The sequence below is a fragment of the Pelodiscus sinensis genome, chromosome 1 (assembly GCF_049634645.1).
Source record: "Pelodiscus sinensis isolate JC-2024 chromosome 1, ASM4963464v1, whole genome shotgun sequence".
Classification (NCBI taxonomy): domain Eukaryota; kingdom Metazoa; phylum Chordata; order Testudines; family Trionychidae; genus Pelodiscus; species Pelodiscus sinensis.
Window position 1 is genome coordinate 2,912,617 of NC_134711.1, and position 7,610 is coordinate 2,920,226.

Genomic DNA, 7,610 nt, shown 5'->3' on the forward strand with positions numbered 1-7,610 from the left:
GTTATTTCTGGCCCCTGCTGGTTTTTTAAAAAAAAAAAACCAAAAACCAAAATGTTCTTCCTCTGCTGCATCTGCTGAGGGCAGGGGGAGTGGGGAGCGCAGTAATTTCTTTGGCAGGGAGGGGGGGGTGAAAGTATCTGGCAAACCTAGGCTGCTGTAGACAAGTTTGAGTTTTGAGGCGCACCCTCCCCCCCCAAAAAACCCCCCAGGTTTTGTCAAAATACCCAAACCACCACCCTCAGACTTGAGCAGGGAGGCTTCTCCTGGCAGTAAGTGCCACCAACCCCCCTGCAACGATTAGCGCTGACTGCGCAGGATGGAAGCGTGTTAGCTGCTGAATTTCATGGGCGGGCAGGGTGTTATATGCTGGTCCCCTGGCTCATTAGCTCTTGTGGTAGGATGAGAGCCTAGTGGTCATAAGCCTGGGGACCACAGGCCTGGCGTGAGACCTGGCCAAGCAGGGGCCCGACTTGCTCCTATAAAGCACAGCGAAGCTGGGAGGGGGAGGCAGGTGCTGCTCCCAGAACTGGGCCCGGATGACAGGGCAGAGAGGCTAAGGGCTGCAGGCCCCAGCTGGAAGCACGTTCTGGGGGAGGGAACCAGCCCTCCCCCCCCAAAATGATGGGGCCGTACCGACCCAAGTCCGGGCCGGGTCTGACCCAGAGGCTGGCAGGGGTCCCAAAGCAACAGGCCAAACCACATGGCGATGCCGAAGGAGCGGTCAGCAATGAGCCCCACCCGGATGCTCCTTTGCCTGACTGGAAAGAGGCACCCGGATATTCCTGCCGACGGACCTGGGGGTTACTAACAGCATCCGGGAAGCATTGAACTCACCCACTTTGTTTAATGGCACTTCTGCTGCGGCATCTTTGACGTCGTAACGGGTCACAGCCAGGTTCCCGCGCAGTCATAGAATCATAGAATCATAGGACTGGAAGGGACCTCGAGAGGTCATCGAGTCCAGCCCCCCGCCCTCAAGGCAGGACCAAGCTCCGTCTACACCATCCCTGACAGATGTCTATCTAACCTGTTCTTAAATATCTCCAGAGAGGGAGATTCCACCACCTCCCTTGGCAATTTATTCCAATATTTGACCACCCTGACAGTTAGGAATTTTTTCCTACTGTCCAATCTAAACCTCCCCTGCTGCACTTTAAGCCCATTACTCCTTGTCCTGTCCTCAGAAACCAAGAGGAACAAATTTTCTCCTTCCTCCTTGTGACACCCTTTCAGATATTTGAAAACCGCTATCATGTCCCCCCCTTCTGTCTTCTGTCAGTCTGATGGGGGGCTGGGAGTGTGGGGGGTGGAGGAGTCTGGGAGCATGGGGGGCTCAGGGTAGGGGGTTCAGATCTATGATGGGCTCAGGGTTGGAACGTGGGGGTTGCAGGGGTGTTAGGTAGGGAACTGGAGGGCTGTGTCTAGACTGGCAAGCTTTTGCGGAAAAACTTGCCAGCTGTCTACACTGGCCGCTTGAATTTGCGCAAGAACACGGACTTCCTACTGTCTGAAATCAGTGCTTCTTGCAGAAATGCTATGCTGCTCCCGTTCGGGCAAAAGTCCTTTTGCGCAAAGCTTTTGCGCAAAAGGGCCAGTGTAGACAGCTCAGATTTGTTTTGCACAAAAAAACCCCGATGACGAAAATGGCAATGGGGCTTTTTTGTGGAAAAGCATCCGTGCCAATCCAGACGCTCTTTTCCGCAAATGCTTTTAACGGAAAAGTTTTCCGTTAAAAACATTTGTGGAAAATTGTGCCAGTCTAGACGTAGCTGAGGTGGGGGGGTGCAGGAGTCTGGGTTGGGGTGTATGAGGGGCACAGGCTTGGGTGTATGATGGACACAGGGTTGGGGTGTATTGGGTGCAGGGGTGTTAGGTTGGGGGGGTGGAGGAGTGGGGATGGGGGGTATGGGGGAGTATGAGGGGCTCAGGGCAGGGGTTTCAGGTATATGAGGTGCACAGGGTTGGGGCATATGGAGGTGCAGGAGTGTTAGTAGGATTGCCAGCTGGTTGAAACAAAAGTACCGAATTTCTCTCTCTCTCCCCCCCCCCCCAAAAAAAAACAACCCCGGGAAAAAATTCTGTTGAAGGGAAAAAAAGCTGGGGGGGGACCAATTTTTTTTTTTTTAAACTGGACAGGAGGTGAAATTACCGGACACCTGGCAACCCAAAGTGTGAGGCAGGGGGCTGGCAATGTGGGGGATGCAGGTGTCTGGGGATGTGGGGGTATGAGGCGCTCAGGACAGGGGGTTCAGGTGTAGGCTGGGCTCAGGGTCGGGGTGCGTGCAGGTGCAGGAGCGTTACGACGCTGTGACCTGCTGGAGGCTGGGCCCCAGCTAAGGTTGCCAGGTGTCCGGTATTCACCCGGGCAGTCCGGTATTCTCGCCCCAGCCGGTAAAAAGTTTCAGAAAATACCAGACACTTAAAATGTCCGGTATTCTTTGATTCCCCCCCCAAGCCAGGAGGCAAAAAGGCCGGGCACCTGGCAACCCTACAAACACTCAGTGCCTGGCCACCCCCCCAAACCCCTCCTGGCTCCCAACACCCCCAGCCCCCCGACCTTAGCCCTCACACTTACCTGGTTCCGCAAGGCTACTGGTACAAAATGGCTGGGGATCAAGGGGAAGCCTGGGTCTTAGTGCTCAACCTCTCCCCTGTTCCTATCCCTGCACTCACTCTTAAAGGGGACATGCTGTTTTATTTTAATTTTTTTTTTTTTTTTTTTTTTGCTTAAGTCTTGGTCTCTTCTCCCCCCCCCACCCCCTTTTTCCCCCCTGTCAACAGAATTTTTCCCGGTTTTTTTTGGGGGGGGGGGGCATTTTTGTTTCAACCATCTGGTAACCCTAGCCCCCACTGGGGCCTTGCGGGGCAGGCTTCATTTTGAAACAAAGTAAAAGACGTCCAACACAAAATGGTGTCACGTGGTCTTTCTTGATGGCAGGGGTGCGGAACCTTTTTTGGGCCACTGACCAACCGACAAATCAATTGGGGCCCACACAAGCGAGAAGCAAAACCCCCAACCCTCACTGGTGTGGCCCCAACTGCACCACCACACTCGCCTGGTGAGTGGGGGGGAGGACTGAGGTTCAAGGCCTCTGGCCAGATTTACTCTTCTGGCTAGTGGGTTCCTCTGGGCTGGGGCCAGAACTGAGGGGCTCAGGGTGCAGAGCAGGGCTGCCAGGGAGTGGGAGGGGGATGCAGGATCAGGATGGGAGGGGGGCTGCTGGAGGGGGGGAGCATGTGAGGTCTGGGTGCAGGAGCAAACTGGATGTAGAGTGGCGGGGAGGGAGGGGAACAGAGTGTCTGGGTGGAGAGGGACAAGGGGAGGGTGCAGGAGCGGGCTGGGGGCAGGGTGTCTGAGAGCGGGAGCAGGGGAGGGGGCAGGAGCAGGGTAGGGTGTCTGGGTGCAGGGAGCAGGGGAGGGGATAGGAGCAGGCTGGGGGCAGGATGGCTGGTGGGAGGGGAGGGGGCGTCTCTCCCACGTACTCTAGTTAATGTTTTAACAGGAACAAAGTCGGCCGGGCCCTAATGCGGCCGGGGCTCCTCTTTCCTATTGCTACTTTCCCAGCTGGGCGTCCCACCCCTGCCCCCCAGTCCCATCAGGGCCCGAGCGGGAGATGCCCTTCCCCGTGCTGGGGTGGCCCTGGGCGCAGTTATTGGCACCCCCCTGCCAGGGCCGACCCGCTCGGGTGGATCAGTGAGCGGCAGGTGCCAGGCCGGGTTTCCTCCGCGGGGGCAACGCGCTGGCGCCTCCCCGTGCGCTGCACAATCGTTCAGGGCGTGCTCCGGGCAGGTCTGCCGAAGGGCTGGTCCAGGGCCGGTTTCAATGCGCGGCCCTGAGCTCCAGCTGCTGGGTCTCTGAGTTTCCAGCTGTCCTCCCGGACCGGCACCGACAGGGCCACGTCACGGCCTCCCCTCTGCCCCGCTGGCTCGCGCCCGGTGTGACTCCACCGTCCCTGAGGATCTCTCGGCCCAGGCGACGGGCCCCGTGTCCTGACAGCGCGGCTCCCGGCCCGCCGTGCCCATCAGGCCCGGCCAGTCGGACCCTCCCTCTGCAGGGGGCAGAGACACGCAGGCACCTCCACGAAACTTCTCCAAGGGCCGGGTTCCGAGTTCCTGCCCTCCCAGAAAGAGCAGGCATCCAAGCTCAGCCCCGGACATTTCAATCGCCCAAGTCCCGTGAGCCACGCCCTCGGGGGCAACAGAGAGATTTCCGGTGCCGACAGCTGCCGGCACGCTGTTCCCAGCAGGCGGCGAGGGAGGCCCCTGCGACACCGTCTCGGCATCCCAGAGCGGAACCTGACCCGTGCGTCTGGCATGTTGGCGTTTGCAGGATCAGCCATTGCCCCAGGCAATCTTTGCAGCTGCCGGGACGTTCCCTGCGAGGGGAGATGTCACTGGCGGCGAGCGAAGGGCAAAGCCAGGCTGAAGTTTCTAAGTGGTCTCCGTTGCATGGGTGTAGCGCCGACAGGCGGGACCGAACCCTCGACCGCTGGAGCTTAGTGCATGAGCCGCTACCACAGGGGTGGGCAAGAATTTTCAGAGGGGGGCCACTTAATGAATTTTGGCACATGGTCCCGGGTTGGCTTCACTCCTAGAAGGGGCAGGGCTTGGGGGAAGGGGTGGAGCTTTGGGGAAAGGGGTGGGGCTTGGGGGAAGGGGTGGAGCTTTGGGGAGAGGTGTGGCTTTGGGGAAAGGGGCGGGGCTTGGGGGAAGGGGTGGGGCTCGGGACTAGCCTCCTCCCAGAGCTTTCTGAGGCTGGAGGCTTTGAATTAAAAACCCAGCGAAGGGCTCGTAGCTTCCAGCCCCACTGCTACCCTGTTGCCTGGCAGCTGTGTGGGGCTGCTGCAGCTATTTGAAGGGCTCACGGCTCTGTCCCCTGCCTGGGCAGCGCCGTGACCGGGAGCCATTTAAACAGGATCCTGCTGCCTGAGCCACCGCCTGGAAATTCGGTGCTGGCGGTCAGGTGCTGTCCGTGGGCCGGATCCGGCCCCAGGGCCACATCTGGCCCCCATTTTGAAATCTGTTGTTCTCCGTGGCACACCTCCGACTGCCTCTGTGCCGTGGAACTCAGTTTAAGAAACACTGCGCTAGGGGCTGAGCCGGAGCCTCGTCCGGAGGGCTCCGATCCAGGGCAGGTTTCTTCTCTTGCCAGGGCCAGGGCAGGCTGGGGAGCGCCTGGCACCGGGCACTTTCCACCTGCAATGACTGCAGGAAAACCCTGGCCATCCAGGCCCCCCAAGCCGGCTAGGCCCCCCACTCCCTCAGCCAGCCGAAAAACAAAACTCACATCCAGCCACTGGGCTCAGCCCCCTAGGCAGCCCTGCCCCCTCCTTTTCAGTTTAGAAAAGAGGAGACTGAGGGGGGATATGATAGAGGTCTATAAAATCATGAGTGGTGTGGAGAGGGTGAATAAAGAAAAGTTATTTATTAGTTCCCATAATAGAAGAACTAGAGGACACCAAATGAAATTAATGGGGTAGCAGGTTTAAAACTAATAAAAGAAAGTTCTTCTTCACACAGTGCGTAGTCAACCTGTGGAACTCCTTGCCAGAGGAGGCTGTGAAGGCTAGGACTATAACAGAGTTTAAAGAGAAGCTGGATAATTTCATGGAGGTTAGGTCCATAAAAGGCTATTAGCCAGGGGATAAAATGGTGTCCTTGGCCTCTGTTTGTCAGAGGCTGGAGAGGGATGGCAGGAGACAAATCGCTTGATCATTGTCTCCGGTCCACCCTCTCTGGGGCACCTGGTGCTGGCCACTGTCGGCAGACAGGCTACTGGGCTAGATGGACCTTTGGTCTGACCCAGTACGGCCGTTCTTATGTTCTCCTCTATCCTGCCTCTGGGGCCCAAGGTGTTATCTGCTGTCAGCTGGTCCTCAGGACCTGAGAGACTGCACATACTTCATGTCCAGCCTCCCCCTCCTCCCCCAGATAGTGTTGCCATGCCCAGGGAAACTGAGGCACGCACACACAGAGTCACTGCTGACCAGCACAAGCCAGTAGAATCACACACAACACAACAAAGCAAAGGGAGTGAACACCGGGACGACAAGAGTGATTACTGCCCCCTCCACGGCATGCCCTTCAGTGCCCTGCCCCATAGAGCTCAGTGCAAGGGGACTACTAGAGCGGAGCCGCCGGATGCTAACTGAGCGTTTGTTTCCCTAGAGACAGGGTCCGATGCGTGTTCGCGATAGGCGAGGGCAACAGCCGGAGATCTGTGCCATGCCAGCCTGACCTGCAACCCCCCACCCGACGCTAGCAGGCTGTACCTGGGAGGCGGGGGGTAAATCCATGAAATCAGGCCGCCCCCCGGGAAACACGGGTTTGGATTGGAGCCGGAGGCCAGTGCTGCTTTTGTTCTGTTGCGCACCCGCAGAGCGGCTTGGGAAACGGGCCGGGAAAGTAACAGACTTTGGGACTTGCACCCCTAAGTCCAAAGCCTGGATCCTCTGCTCCCCTAGGGTCAGTCCTGGTGCCGGTCTGTCTACACGGCAAGGAGCCAGCAGGCTGGGACCAGCTCGCGGGGTTTGTTGCTGCATAGACGCACCCTAAAGTGCCTAGCTTCCTTGGACGGGCAGGTGGGGGAACTTTTTGGGGGTGGGGGCTGCTGACCCACAGAAAAATCAGTCGGGGGTGCACTACAGTGAGCAGCCCTAGACTCTGGGGTGGGGCCAAAAATGAGGGGCCCGGTGTGGGAGGGGGCTGCTGGGAAGAGGGTTTGGGGTGCAGGGGGTTGGTGGGCCTGGGAGGTACAGGGGTGGGGTGGGGGTGGGAGGGGAGGGTGCAGTAGCAGCGGGCTGGGGCTGAGGGGGCTGTTGGGCTGGGCACCAACACCAGCTCCCTGATACTGGGGGGGGGAGCGCCGGGGCCGGTTCAGGCAAGTCGGGGGCCGGTTCCAGTTCCCCACTGCTGGCTTAGGCCACGTCCCTCTTCTCAGGGTTTCTATTAGCTGGGTTACACAGCTCCCCCTCGGCACTTCGGCGGGCAGCTCTCCCCTGCTCAGGCTGTGGGTGCCACTGGGCGTCGGGCGCCTCTCCGCGGCGGACCCAGCCCGTAGCTTCTGTCCAACTCACGGCTGTCACAACCCAGCCAGCTGTGTACACTGTGTGGGAGGCAGCAGGGCCTAGCAGGTAGAGGGCAGCCCGTCAAACAAACCCTACACCTTCGTGGCCCCGTGCCTCAGTTTCCCTTCCCATACCACTGCCATGGGGGTGGAGAATAAACACGTGAACGGGCGTGGGATGCTCAGGCGCTGTGTTAATGGAGCCAACGCGGTACCTCAGGCAGACACACAGCTGGCCAGGTAACATCAGGGGCTACAGCCAGGCACGTAACAGGCAGACCCGTAGCAGCCTGGGGGCTCACAGCGCGGATGCGAAACCTCCCTTTCCCCTGCAGCTGGGGACACGCCAGCAGCTGTCGGGCAGAGTTAGGGGCTTCTTTGTGGCACCCCTTCAAATCCACGGGCTGTGAGCCAAGGTCTGGCCAAGCCACGCTGTCCTTTTAAGACACGCCCCTCCCCTCTGCACAGCTGGGACTGTTTGCCCCGGCGGGGCTATAAAGCAGCTGGGAGCGTCACCTTGGCCAGGTCATATTGGAATCAAACT